The sequence below is a fragment of the Panulirus ornatus genome, chromosome 41, assembly GCF_036320965.1.
Source record: "Panulirus ornatus isolate Po-2019 chromosome 41, ASM3632096v1, whole genome shotgun sequence".
NCBI classification, from domain to species: Eukaryota; Metazoa; Arthropoda; class Malacostraca; order Decapoda; family Palinuridae; genus Panulirus; species Panulirus ornatus.
The window spans coordinates 8382124-8395767 of record NC_092264.1 but is presented as its reverse complement, the minus strand read 5'-3'; the positions used below and the strand labels follow the sequence as shown (position 1 = coordinate 8395767).

At 44.5% G+C, this 13644-nt stretch overlaps 1 protein-coding gene across 1 annotated transcript in view; it reads right to left on the bottom strand.

The window, feature by feature from the left end:
* The window catches only part of Miga (mitoguardin), a 487611-nt gene that overhangs the window by 175159 nt on the left and 298808 nt on the right, over positions 1 to 13644 (bottom strand). The gene's annotated exons all lie outside the window — the stretch shown is intronic.

Genomic DNA, 13644 nt, shown 5'->3' with positions numbered 1-13644 from the left:
ATTACCTTCTCAGGTCTTTCCTGACAACAGCGATCACCCCCTTTCCTAAGTGTGGATGGTTCGCTTCGTCCAAAACATTCTATATCCTTTTATCCTCATCTGTGTGTCTTTTTAGCCCTTTTCTATTATTTATTTAAGCCTCGATCTTGATTAGGGATATAGGTCCATGGCGAGCTTTTTGATATGAAAAAAGGAGGGATACAAATGCTTGGAAATTCCATGTTAACTCAAGCAAGTTACACTTGTTAGCACGAATGTCTTGACCTTTATCAACAGTTGTGTTTACAATGTAAAATGCTCATAAAACATAAATATTTATATGTTCCGAATGATTTTCTACTGAAATGTTGAATCATAATCTGAAGAAGCTTTTCTTACTGAACGCTTTACTTTTTAAAGACAGTGACACATTAGGTGTCATCAGATACTTGGAACATTTTATCATAAAAACAAAATAAAAACGCACCATTTGAATACCCTTAGCCAATCTTAATGCATCAAAACATACAATACTTAGGGTCACTATGACGACAGTGGCACATATCCGTGAGAGCGTTGTCACAACAATGGATGACCAGATGTAGAAATACGTAGTAAGTTTTTCAGCACAGAGCTTATGATTAAATAGAAGGCATCACCTCCATGCGGAATGAGAAGGTCCAGCCAATCTAACCTAACCTTCCCTGGGGGCAACGGTCTTCAGTGGACCTATCAGAGATGTGAGACAGACAGATCAATACAGTGTGTGTGTGTGTGTGTGTGTGTGTGTGTGTGTGTGTGTGTGTGTGTGTGTGTGTGTGTGTGTGAGTGTGTGTGTGTGTGTGTGTGCATCAGAAGGAAAGATAACACAAAGGCCGAGATAAGGAAAAGCTACGTCAAGAAATAGATAAGAGAAGCAAGCTGCAAACATGACCTGCCATGAATTAGTCAGAGCCAACATGACGAAACTGTACCCCACCACACAGGAATAACTGGCACATATAAATAACAACTGACAAGGAGGAACATTTCGCCTTCACACAGGACCATCTATCTGGCCTGATGTAATTGCCTATTTCTACCACAAGGGCAGGGAGTTTTACACTCGTGGGGCGCCAGATCTTAAACCTTCTCTACTATCATATAATCCTTTAAGCTTTGCCATGCTCTCTGAATTTACTCTCTCCTCGTTCAGTTTATTCCATTCATTCACTGTCATTATACGAGTTTCTTGCTAACTTCATGTTGTCTTCTATTTGTTCTATCCCTATATCTACCGAAGAACTGGTCACTGTCTACTTCATCAATGTAGTTTAAAAACTTATAAGTCATTCTTTGAGACCAGGTGTTATTTGAAATATGAAAATGAGTTAAAAGACAAAAGAAGTAAAGGAAGAAGAAAGAGATAATCTGCGAGTTTTGAAGGACGTGCAAATCCTAATGTTTAAAAAAAAAGGTTTAAATACATATATAGGGAGAGATAATAATTAGCAGGTGTTTGAGCTACTTGATAGCAAGGGCCTTTTGGACAGATAATACCATTAGGCAATTTAACAAGGGTAAGTCGTAGCTGGCAGGAAACACATGACAGGGTAAAGATTTCCAAAGTTTAGCAGTGCAAGAAAAGAAACAGATATTACAACGGCCCACACTTAAGATGCCGACGGTCAAACAGTACTCTCGTAATGCAGTGGGTTACTGAGTAACCTGCTGTCTAGCTCATGGCGGGGGGCACACAGGCATCCAGCTCTCGGAACAGTAATCAAATCAATATACATAAATGAAGAAGAAAGCATCATCATAGCAGTGTGTGGCCAACAGTTCAAGTTTTAAGGTCAGGCTGTAGAGTTAACAAGGCGGTACGTTTCTGACGAGACTCCCGTCAAGTCAGCACTTAGGGCTAAAACCTCCCCATGTGTGAGTGCAGTATGTACAAGGACGGAGCAATCCTCAGGTTCTATATAGAGTTGTTGACCGCCCGCGTGGTTGCTATTCCTGTTAGCTCCAAGTTGGCATCAGTGTTGGGTTTATTACCTCAAAAAGACATCCTACTTTTCCATTTCCATGGTCTGGGTCTGAAGCTGCTGGACAAAAGGAAAATTTGAGGAGCTCTTCGAGTATGAACAAGTTTATATCACAGTAATGACCTTATGTCTTAGTGCTGAGGCTTGATAATGACATAAAAATACCTAAATTAACTTTCCTCTTAAGTAGAAGGGGGAGGCTCAACACACACACATATGCTTCTGAAGTGACAACCAAATACGGTCGTTTCTATCTTGTAAGCACATGAAATTCTAATCGAACATATGAGGTAGATTTCGACACACCGGTCTCCTTCGTCCATTGCAGTCCCCATCAGTCTCCCTCCTGCCCGAGCTTTCCCGTACAACTGAAGTTTCGCGGCAAACAACGAGTTGCGAACAGCGAGGAACTTCTTTTTTCCTTGCCATCCACTTAGATGAGAGTGTGTGCATAGGTGATCAACCTTTAATGGGGGGAGGTTGGGACAATGAGCGAGGGGCCAGCTCCTCCCGAGCGTCAACAACAAAACACTCGCACATTTCATCACGTCAGTTGAGCAGCTCATGTTTAGATAAGGCCGCGTGCCATAACACCGCCCGGAGCTAAATGTTCGAAATGCATCCGCTCGCGTCCGGTGAGTCAGCGCAGCTCCAGCTCAATTTCCGGGTTGGCATGGGAGGGGAGCGGAGGGTAGGGGGTTGGTTAACGGAGGGCTGACCCCCGAGCGAAAGGTCACCCCCAGGGGAGGCTACAGAACTGGGAGGATCGTGGTGATGTTGCCTTTGGGGTTTAGGGGGCCGGCCAGAGTGTGTCCGGGAGAATGAAACGGCTTATCCCCACCGAACCCAATTCAGTTTCAGACTCAAAAAAATAACCACGGACACTGGCAGATCTGCAGATACTCTTGTACTCGGCCGATCAGCTTAGCTACTGATCCAATCCAGAGAGTTTCTGATCCACTTAAACCCGAAGGGTAGTTAAATCACAGGGTTCTGGACCCAGGGACCTCCGCACCAAGAGATCGCTCTCCAAAGGAAGCTCTAGATCTAGAAATTCAACCACACAGAGCCGGAGAATATGAAAACCTAGTCCTCGAAAACCTAACTGATCTACAGATGGGCTCTTGTAGTGTACTGGTCGGTGTTGCTAACTATGAATTCACCCATGAACCTACGGACCTCTGGACCTTTACAAATCTGGAACCTAGAGATCAGGACTCACACAAGCAGACCTGAATCATGGATGTTCTGACCCGTGGTAGTGTGAAGACTACCAGTGTTAATATGGCTGCAAACGAAGACTAGATCTGACCATATATATATATATATATATATATATATATATATATATATATATATATATATATATATATATATATATATATATGTAGAGTAACGTTGAAAACCTCTTCAGGTGGTGTAATACAGACGCGTCCCTCTGGACGTAAAAAAAAATTGTGTTTATTGCTTTTTCTTCTCGTAAGATTCCATGAATCTAGACCTTTGCTTCATAGCTTCCCCAGAGGCAGACCTTCAGATGCCTCGGACTCAGCAGAGCTCAAGACATCTGAACCACTGGGTCGAGCGGAGCAGTGAACAAAGGCAGCACTGGATACATGGATTCTTAGGAAGAGAAAAAATAAAATAAATGTAGAATTCTCCCTCGTCACCTGGCGAGGGAGGAACCTATATTGCATTTCTTGGAAAAAGAAATTACGGTAAAGAAATCTTTTCCTCACACTCAAGTCCTCGTCTGGAGCCACAACAATACGATTAAAGAATCTAACATCACCAGCGCCTGAAATGGAACCGACCCATTCGCTACCACAACCAGTTAGTCCGGAGTCAGAAACTACATAATAGCAACTAGTAATCAGAAATACGGCGGACGCAGCTTATTGCAACTATTCAGAGAGAGAGAAAAAAAGAGCAGAATTCAGGGCACCAATCAGCATGGCTTTCATGGGAAGGAACAAATGGAAAGACGGTGTAGGCACGTTGCCTAAGTGGTCACTCAAGGAATAATTTCCTTCATCTGACGAGTTGCCAACACGTATGAGACTTGCATACACGGATCACGACCAGCCTCACAGCTACGGTGTAGGGGAAAAATTTTCATTAAGAAATCAAATACTGTTTAAGCATGGCGGAGGAAGGCAACACTCTCGACAGTTCGATGTATATCAACTGACTTTTATTTCTCTATTGTGTCTCCCCTGATGTGATTATTACACAAAAGTGCACTTGGGAACTTATCGTGTTTCATTTTCCCCGTGGACTCATAGGAATAAATATATATACATATATATATATATATATATATATATATATATATATATATATATATATATATATATATATATATATATATATATATGTGTGTGTGTGTGTGTGTGTGTGTGTGTGTGTGTGTGTGTGTGTGTAAGTCGAGAACATTATCTCGGAAAGCAAAAATAGGTATGTTTGAAGGAATAGTGGTTCCAACAATGCTGTATGGTTGCGAGGCGTGAGCTATGGATAGAGTTGTGCGCAGGAGGGTGGATGTGCTGGAAATGAGATGTTTCAGGACAATGTGTGGTGTGAGGTGGTTTGATCGAGTAAGTAATGTAAGGGTAAGAGAGATGTGTGGAAATAAAGAGAGCGTGGTTGAGAGAGCAGAAGAGGGTGTTTTGAAATGGTTTGGGCACATGGAGAGAATGAGTCAGGAAAGATTGACCAAGAGGATATATGTGTCGGAGGTGGAGGGAACGAGAAGTGGGAGACCAAATTGGAGGTGGAAAGATGGAGTGAAAAAGATTTTGTGTGATCGGGGCCTGAACATGCAGGAGGGTGAAAGGAGGGCAAGGAATAGAGTGAATTGGATCGATGTGGTATACCGGGGTTGACGTGCTGTCAGTGGATTGAATCAGGGCATGTGAAGCGTCTGGGGTAAACCATGGAAAGTTGTGTGGGGCCTGGACGTGGAAAGGGAGCTGTGGTTTCGGGCATTATTGCGTGGCAGCTAGAGAATGAGTGTGAACGAATGGGGCCTTTCTTGTCTTTTCCTAGTGCTACCTCTCACACATGAGGGGGGAGGGGGAAGGTATTCCATGTGTGGCGAGGTGGCGATGGGAGTGAATGGGGGCAGACAGTGTGAATTGTGTGCATGGGTATATATGTATGTGTCTGTGTATGTATATATATGTGTACATTGAGATGTATAGTTATGTATATTTGCGTGTGTGGACGTGTATGTGTATACATTGTGTATGGGGGTGGGTTGGGCCATTTCTTTCGTCTGTTTCCTTGCGCTACCTCGCAAACGCGGGGGACAGCGACAAAGCAAAATAAATAAATAAATAAATATATATATATATATATATATATATATATATATATATATATATATATATATATATATATATATATATATCATTTGATAGTATGTACATTTAGTGCTATCTTGAGGAAGGTGTTACAACCATTACAAACTGGACACAAAATGTAAGTCCCCTGACGCAGTAAACATCTTCAGCAGCCGCTGCATCGCTAGCACCGCCGTCACCAGGAGCCTGCGGGGGGCCCGTGGGTCCGCTTTAGTGAGACAACGCCAGGAACACATGCCTCAGTCGTCACGTAACTCAACGTCTCCTCCTTAGGTCGACCATGAATTAAGCTACATCTCCAGTGGTGAGACGGAATTACACATGCACGCAACCACACTGTACACGCAGACAGTACTTGATTCCCCAGTACAGTGACGGGCTGAAGGACACATCATGACAGGTATTATCTTATCAATTGGACCATACGGCCATACTGAGGTGGTACATCATTCCTACTGCTTGGTTCCTTGTCTTCCTTACCCCAGATGATGTTCACACCACGGCTGCTGGAGCCCTGCATCCCCTCAGGTGATGTCCACACCATCACTAAGGCCCTGTCCAGCCCCTTCCTCTACACGATGTCCACACGACTACTGCTGTGAGTGACCTTGATCAGCCCCAGGATGATGTCCACACTACCAGTGCTGAGGTCCCGGCCAGTCCACCTCCCCAGCCCTAGATGATGTCCATCATTATCCCCGGGAAGGTTCTGCTGGTGCTGGCCAGCTCTGTGCCTGAGTAATCGCTTTAGGACGGCTCATCGCCTCTTCATCAAAAGCAGGTTTGCCAACGACCGATCCAGCTTCACCGATGATTCAATCGAACCCACTTCCCCGCTCGCAGTCGCTTTCGCTACACGGTTGAAACAAAGTCCGGCCTACAACAATGAACTGCCAGGTTTGTTTTCATTACATCAACGCCATTCCTTCATAAATGTTAATAAAGTTCTACAGATATTAAGTTCCAGTGAGCAGTTCCAGAGATGTAAATGAAAAGGTCTCAGGTGCACCACAGCCAACGTTCCAGCCATACCAACCTTTTTCAACACCCGGGCCTTTCAGCCTAACGAGCCTTCCAGCCTCACAAATCATTATTGATATGCAAACATTCCAGTGATACTTGTATTCCAGTCACTCGAGAGTTCCAGTAACAAGGATGACCACAAGAGCAGAATTCCAGCCTTGACCAAGTGTAAGCCTCATCAACCCACTTGGTAAACCAGGGTTCCTAACAGACCTCATACGTTATCATCTATCTGTGTACATGGGTTGCAAGTCCCACATTTACGGGGCCCAATCTCTTAACTTCCCTGCTATAATAAAAACGTCTAAGTATCTTCGTCCTCCACTCGCCGTATCAGCAAGGATTGCCTTCCTCCTTAAGCAGAGGTTAACGCTCCATGACCGTACTGTTCACATGTGCATCTCGGCCACGGAAAATGTTCACAGACAATCCTCATCCCGGACTCAAAAATTTATCATGGTGACTGGAATTAATGCGATTCTATCCTCTGCAGGGCAGATGAGAGCGATGTGTCATAACTTACAAGAGAACAGTGCTATGGACGTCATGCGATGTCCTGCCTGACTACTCCACGCGTCATGTGATGTCTTTCCCTTCTTATGCTGCTGGGCCTTAAGGAAAGCGTCGATCCTTTCATAATTCGCAGTGAGAATACTGAAAATGGAACACTGTAACAAAAATCATACAACCTAAATCTAAAGACGTCATAAGTACATTAAAACATACTGTGAATATCGAGTGACCTTCTCTCCAACCCCTAATCACTGAGGGATGAGGACAATACACATGTCTGTGGACTGCAATCTCAGCATGACTGATATAAGGAGCAACAGCATAACTTGATCCTAGACTAATCTGTTCAAGTACATACGAGCCTCCAAAATCAGCTTAAGGTTGGCAGTAAGAAAGACTGATGAGGCACACTAATAACGTGGAAGTATAATGATGAGCGTTGCAGTGCAAAGGCTGATTAAGCCACTGAGTACGACGGTGCGACCCTTGAGCAAGACGTTACGACCCTTGGATATGCTGGCGTTACCTTTGACTAACTAAAGACCTCGTCATCATACCCATGAATCGTACTGTCAAATCATCATGCTCAAGGGGTTAACAATGTATAGGGTTAGTACAGCTGTCTAATGGTAAGCAGTAATAATGGTGTCTAATAATTTGGTAGTGAGCCACTGAATGTAAGCTAGGTGGGTGGTAACCATACCACCTGTACATCTCGTCAACCATAATAACTTGACGCATTTACAACCGTCTTACCTTGACGGCTCTTCAGTTACGCTCCCGTGAGAAGAGCACATCCTCTGGTTGTCTAAGACCAGACAAACATGGCAACACAGAGAGATGGTATGGCTTACCAGCTGTGATGCTCCCCTCCCTTAGCAGGTTACGCTTCCCCTCGCTCCCTGGCCCTGCCGCCCTCCCTTTCCCTAGCACAATAAGGGGGAGTGGAGCAAGGGATGATCGCCCCCTCCACCTGCACATTCCCAGGCCGCCCCTCTTACGCCTATTCTCAGTCGAAGAGATCCCCCCCCCCGTCCCTCCCCCCTATCAACTCTCCCCTCCGCCCAATCTCATCCTATTCTAATTAGTTAACTCCAGCCATCAAACCGTAAAAGTTCAATCGACAGGACGCAGTCAAGCCCATAACGTCCGACCCCACACTAGGGGAAGGAAGGCATAAGTTGATGGTTCCCCTTTACAAGACGCCCTAGGGTGCACACACACACACACACACACACACACACACACACACACACACGTACATGTTCCAAAATACACATACACGCACACACATACACTGGTACCAATCGTAATTCCCGCTGCGACTGGGTGCTCAGCATGACATGACACAAGGGGATGCTCACCAAGCAGCAAGCATTAGGGACCACTGTTATCCAATCCCGTTATACCTTTAATGAGAAAGATTAATTCTCATTCTGTCACATCTCGAAGCCATCAGCTGGATCCCTCACATTCCGTTAAATTCTTAGCATCTTTAGCACGACGGTACGACCCTTGAGCACGAATATACAACCCTCGGGGACAAAGGTACGACTTTTGAGTACGACGGTGCGACCCTTAGATACATCGACCTGGCCTTTGACCTGACTTTTAAGGGTGCGTAAGTGAGAGCTGGCTTTCCCTTCACTCACACATAGTCACATGTCCGATTGTAGCCCCTTTTATTCCATAATATCCATACATGAGAGTCGACTGCCTCTTACCCTAAAATCTGTCTGTATGAGAATAATCAACTAATCCTATTAAATCGTATTCAAAACTGACTTTACCTTTTTACGTCAAATCCCAAAGTGAGGTTTGAGTATTACCCTCTCCAACACGTTTAAAGTGAGCTCAGTTTCGCCTTTCTATTAACCACAGCATGTACCATGGCGTGGGCAAGACATTACAGACAAGCAACAATCTGAGTGTACAGAGTTACATGAATACATATGGGTAAACTGACAAGTTACAACGGTGGGACGAGGGGCCTTATGTATTCAGTTTACAGATATACACATATAACAAGCTTGGACAGTATAGTTATATGCTAATCAAGTTACAAGTGAGCCAAGGACCAGATGTATACTAGAGGAAGACACCTATGAGAGGCTGGGCCAGGTACCCAGGTATGTGGACGTTATAGCAACGGAGGAAAGAAACTAGTGTGGCCTGAGTACTTCCAATGTACTCTCTACACTAATACCAGTTCCCACTGGCTTCCTCCCACTCTACTGTGTTAGAGTAACTTTTCCCCTTAGCCAAGGGTGAGTGAGAGTGGCAGCCGGCTAATGTTTTCCCTTAACCATCCATGTTCGCTACAGACGGATCCCAGACGGATGTACATGGATACGGAACCGACTAGACAACACACAAGCCATGCCACGCCGTCCGCCCTGCTGCTGCTGCTGCTGCTGCTGTGGTAGACGGGAGGGCTAGTCGGCAGCTGGCGATTGGCGTTCCCTAGGGTGCCTCCGGGCCTTAATCCCCGGCAACACAGACCAAAAGCCCTTGACTACATTGACGTGCACGGTTCTGGCCGGAGCGGGGCTAGCTGCCCACTCCGTCACCAAATGCCTCACTCACTCACCCTCCTCCCTCAGCAAGGGTGATCTTAGTTCTCCATATCTGTTTTTCTACCAGTGTGTTCTTCGAATCTGTTCTTCCTTCACTGTGTTCTCCAAGGACAATGTTCTCCTGCGTTCTTTCATTAGTAATGTTCTTCATTTTGTTCAATTTTACGGTTATCGTTTCCCATGGTCACACTTTTCACAGGTCATAGCCCTCACAGGTCATAAGCCTGACAATCATGCTATTCGAAGGTCCATCCCTTTACACGTCATACCCATCAAAGGTCATATTTCTACCAAGTCAAACCCCTTACAGACTATACCCCTCACAGGTCGTATGCCTCACGGGTCATACTCATCAAAGGTCAACACCCTCACAGTTCATACGCCTCATGGGTCATATTCCTAAAGGGTTACATTCTTCTATAGCATATTAATAATGTCATTCATTCATTCATAGAAAATAAAGAAAATGTATCTACATGACCTAAAATAGGACAGAGGTCAAAGGTTGCCAACATATCGGTACAGAAACCGTGTGTGTGTGGAAAGCATTTCACAGGAAAAGTATACCAGGGTACGAAAGGGTCACTCAGAGGGAGACATTGTTCAGAATATAACCTTTCCGAGCACGACTGCATCACAATACAGAGTTTTGTTTTCCTGGAGAAAAGATGAGTGAATTAATAATTGTTAATCCCGGCGATCTCTGAAGGATCAACTCATGACAGACCAAGTGCATACATTTGTTACTGTGAAATATTCAGACGTGTTGGAAACCCATGTTATGGACTGGTCTGAATATCACATTTGCAGAATCATGATAATGAGTATATTCTGACATCAGCCAAAGGTTGGCAATGTACTGGTCAATACACATCATATAATCAATGGGGATGTGGTACAGGAAGAAGGAGGGTTAAACATGTAGTCTTTGCATGATCAAAAGTATGGCCGTCAGATCCAGATCGTTTACAAGGTTCACTGTGGCTGGGGTGGAACTGATCTTTGTAATCGTCTGCACCAACACGGAGGCGGCTCCATGCAATCCAAGCTGATATATATGACTTAAGAGCTTCGTGAGGTCGATGATGGGTGACGTTGTTAGTAGCAGTCCAGCCAGCTCGGGAAGTTACCAATGGAGGGGCGATGCTGACAGGAAAGCTCTTGTGAACGTCGATACCAAAACGTCAGAGTCGTCAGTGTATTTCCGTCGAGTGTATGAATCCATCAAGATATCAATGAAAAGTAAGTATGAGGCTGCACGAACGTGTCATCTGCATGACCTGTGGGAAGCAACAACACGGGCTATAAGGTAGAGAGGGACCTCTCACGGGATAGTAAAGCCCGGCAATGCTCAGTGAGGCAGTCAGCAAGCCATGATATTGAGAATTTCGTTATGGTTAACTAAGTCGAAAGCTTTGATGAAGTTAACGAAGGTAACAACCACACAAGTTCAGCGTCAGTATAGATTGGCACAGACAAAGTTTAGGAAGATGATGAGGCAGAGGGTGGTGAGGGGGAAGCCTTCACGTTACTAGACAGCGGAGGAACTTATGGAACTTGCAAGTGTCTGTGTAAGCTTACTTAAACACGAAACTTTCACAGAGCAAGCCGGGGTTGGAAGAGATGTTGATGAGGTGGCAACTATTGAGAGACTGCGAGGTTAATGACTTCGTTGTTGGGGAGACAAAGTTTTCAAGTGATCGAGGCATCCTGACTCATGATGAGTGGGACTGATGGTGGAACACAGGGGTTTAGTTAGAGCAGAACTCCCGAAGACTCTCAGAGTTACGTATAAGGGAGATTTGGAGCACTTTTTTCCCCTGAGACCGTGCAACCGTTTGGCAACATCGAATTTTTGTAGTCTTAGAGAATATTTGGGCTGGCAGGTAAGCTGGGAAGGGGTTAGTCTCTGGCGAAGTTATGTGTTGAATCATTCATTGGAGAGATGATTAACGCTGGGTAAGGTGGGAGTCTGCCTGTATGAACCGCTAACTCTTACTTTCCCCAAACACTGGCTGATGTTGGACTGTTTGATGGTAAGGTAATAAGGTGCCACAGCGGCACGTATATCCTGAGTTCCATGGTTGCATGGGGACACTGCAAAGGTTATCAGCCTTGTTGTGGTCAGGAGGCCATGACTCGCCGCTGCATTGGCCTCTTAAAGATGGGATGTCATCCGGATCAAGTCCTGATGTAGTGTTACGAATCTCTTGAAGGAGAAGCGATAGTCGGCTTTCGTGTTCGTAATCATTCCATCTAATTCATACGTCATCCACGCTTAACACTCCAGTCTAAGGATACCGAACAGTCCACTGTTCCAAAATGGAGCATCATGACATCAGTACCCGGCCAGCATGTCTTGACATTCAACCTCCGGATAGTGGGTTTGTAGTTCGAGTAAGAGACCATAAATTCAGTACGTGTGGACAACGCGGACTACGACCAGTGGATGGCAGCCGCCGTGGTGGTAGGTACTGGCCAGCCACATCGGATATAATAAGACCTGAATGTGTTAATCATGCATGGAAAGGTTTACAGTGGTATCATTTTCATATATATATATATATATATATATATATATATATATATATATTTTTTTTTTTTTTTTCTTTTTTTTTTTTTTTTTTCTTAATTTTCCAAAAGAAGGAACAGAGGGGGCCAGGTGAGAATATTCCAAAAAAGGCCCAGTCCTCTGTTCTTAACGCTACCTCGCTAACGCGGGAAATGGCAAATAGTTTAAAAGAAAGAAAAAAAAAAAAAAAAAAATATATATATATATATATATATATATATATATATATATATATATATATATATTTTTTTTTTTTTTTTTTTTTGCTTTGTCGCTGTCTCCCGCGTTTGCGAGGTAGCGCAAGGAAACAGACGAAAGAAATGGCCCAACCCACCCCCATACACATGTATATACACACGTCCACACACGCAAATATACATACCTACACAGCTTTCCATGGTTTACCCCAGACGCTTCACATGCCTTGATTCAATCCACTGACAGCACGTCAACCCCGGTATACCACATCGATCCAATTCACTCTATTCCTTGCCCTCCTTTCACCCTCCTGCATGTTCAGGCCCCGATCACACAAAATCTTTTTCACTCCATCTTTCCACCTCCAATTTGGTCTCCCTCTTCTCCTCGTTCCCTCCACCTCCGACACGTATATTCTCTTGGTCAATCTTTCCTCACTCATTCTCTCCATGTGCCCAAACCATTTCAAAACACCCTCTTCTGCTCTCTCAACCACGCTCTTTTTATTTCCACACATCTCTCTTACCCTTACGTTACTTACTCGATCAAACCACCTCACACCACACATTGTCCTCAAACATCTCATTTCCAGCACATCCATCCTCCTGCGCACAACTCTATCCATAGCCCACGCCTCGCAACCATACAACATTGTTGGAACCACTATTCCTTCAAACATACCCATTTTTGCTTTCCGAGATAATGTTCTCGACTTCCACACATTCTTCAAGGCTCCCAGAATTTTCGCCCCCTCCCCCACCCTATGATCCACTTCCGCTTCCATGGTTCCATCCGCTGCCAGATCCACTCCCAGATATCTAAAACACTTCACTTCCTCCAGTTTTTCTCCATTCAAACTCACCTCCCAATTGACTTGACCCTCAACCCTACTGTACCTAATAACCTTGCTCTTATTCACATTTACTCTTAACTTTCTTCTTTCACACACTTTACCAAACTCAGTCACCAGCTTCTGCAGTTTCTCACATGAATCAGCCACCAGCGCTGTATCATCAGCGAACAACAACTGACTCACTTCCCAAGCTCTCTCATCCCCAACAGACTTCATACTTGCCCCTCTTTCCAAAACTCTTGCATTCACCTCCCTAACAACCCCATCCATAAACAAATTAAACAACCATGGAGACATCACACACCCCTGCCGCAAACCTACATTCACTGAGAACCAATCACTTTCCTCTCTTCCTACACGTACACATGCCTTACATCCTCGATAAAAACTTTTCACTGCTTCTAACAACTTGCCTCCCACACCATATATTCTTAATACCTTCCACAGAGCATCTCTATCAACTCTATCATATGCCTTCTCCAGATCCATAAATGCTACATACAAATCCATTTGCTTTTCTAAGTATTTCTCACATACATTC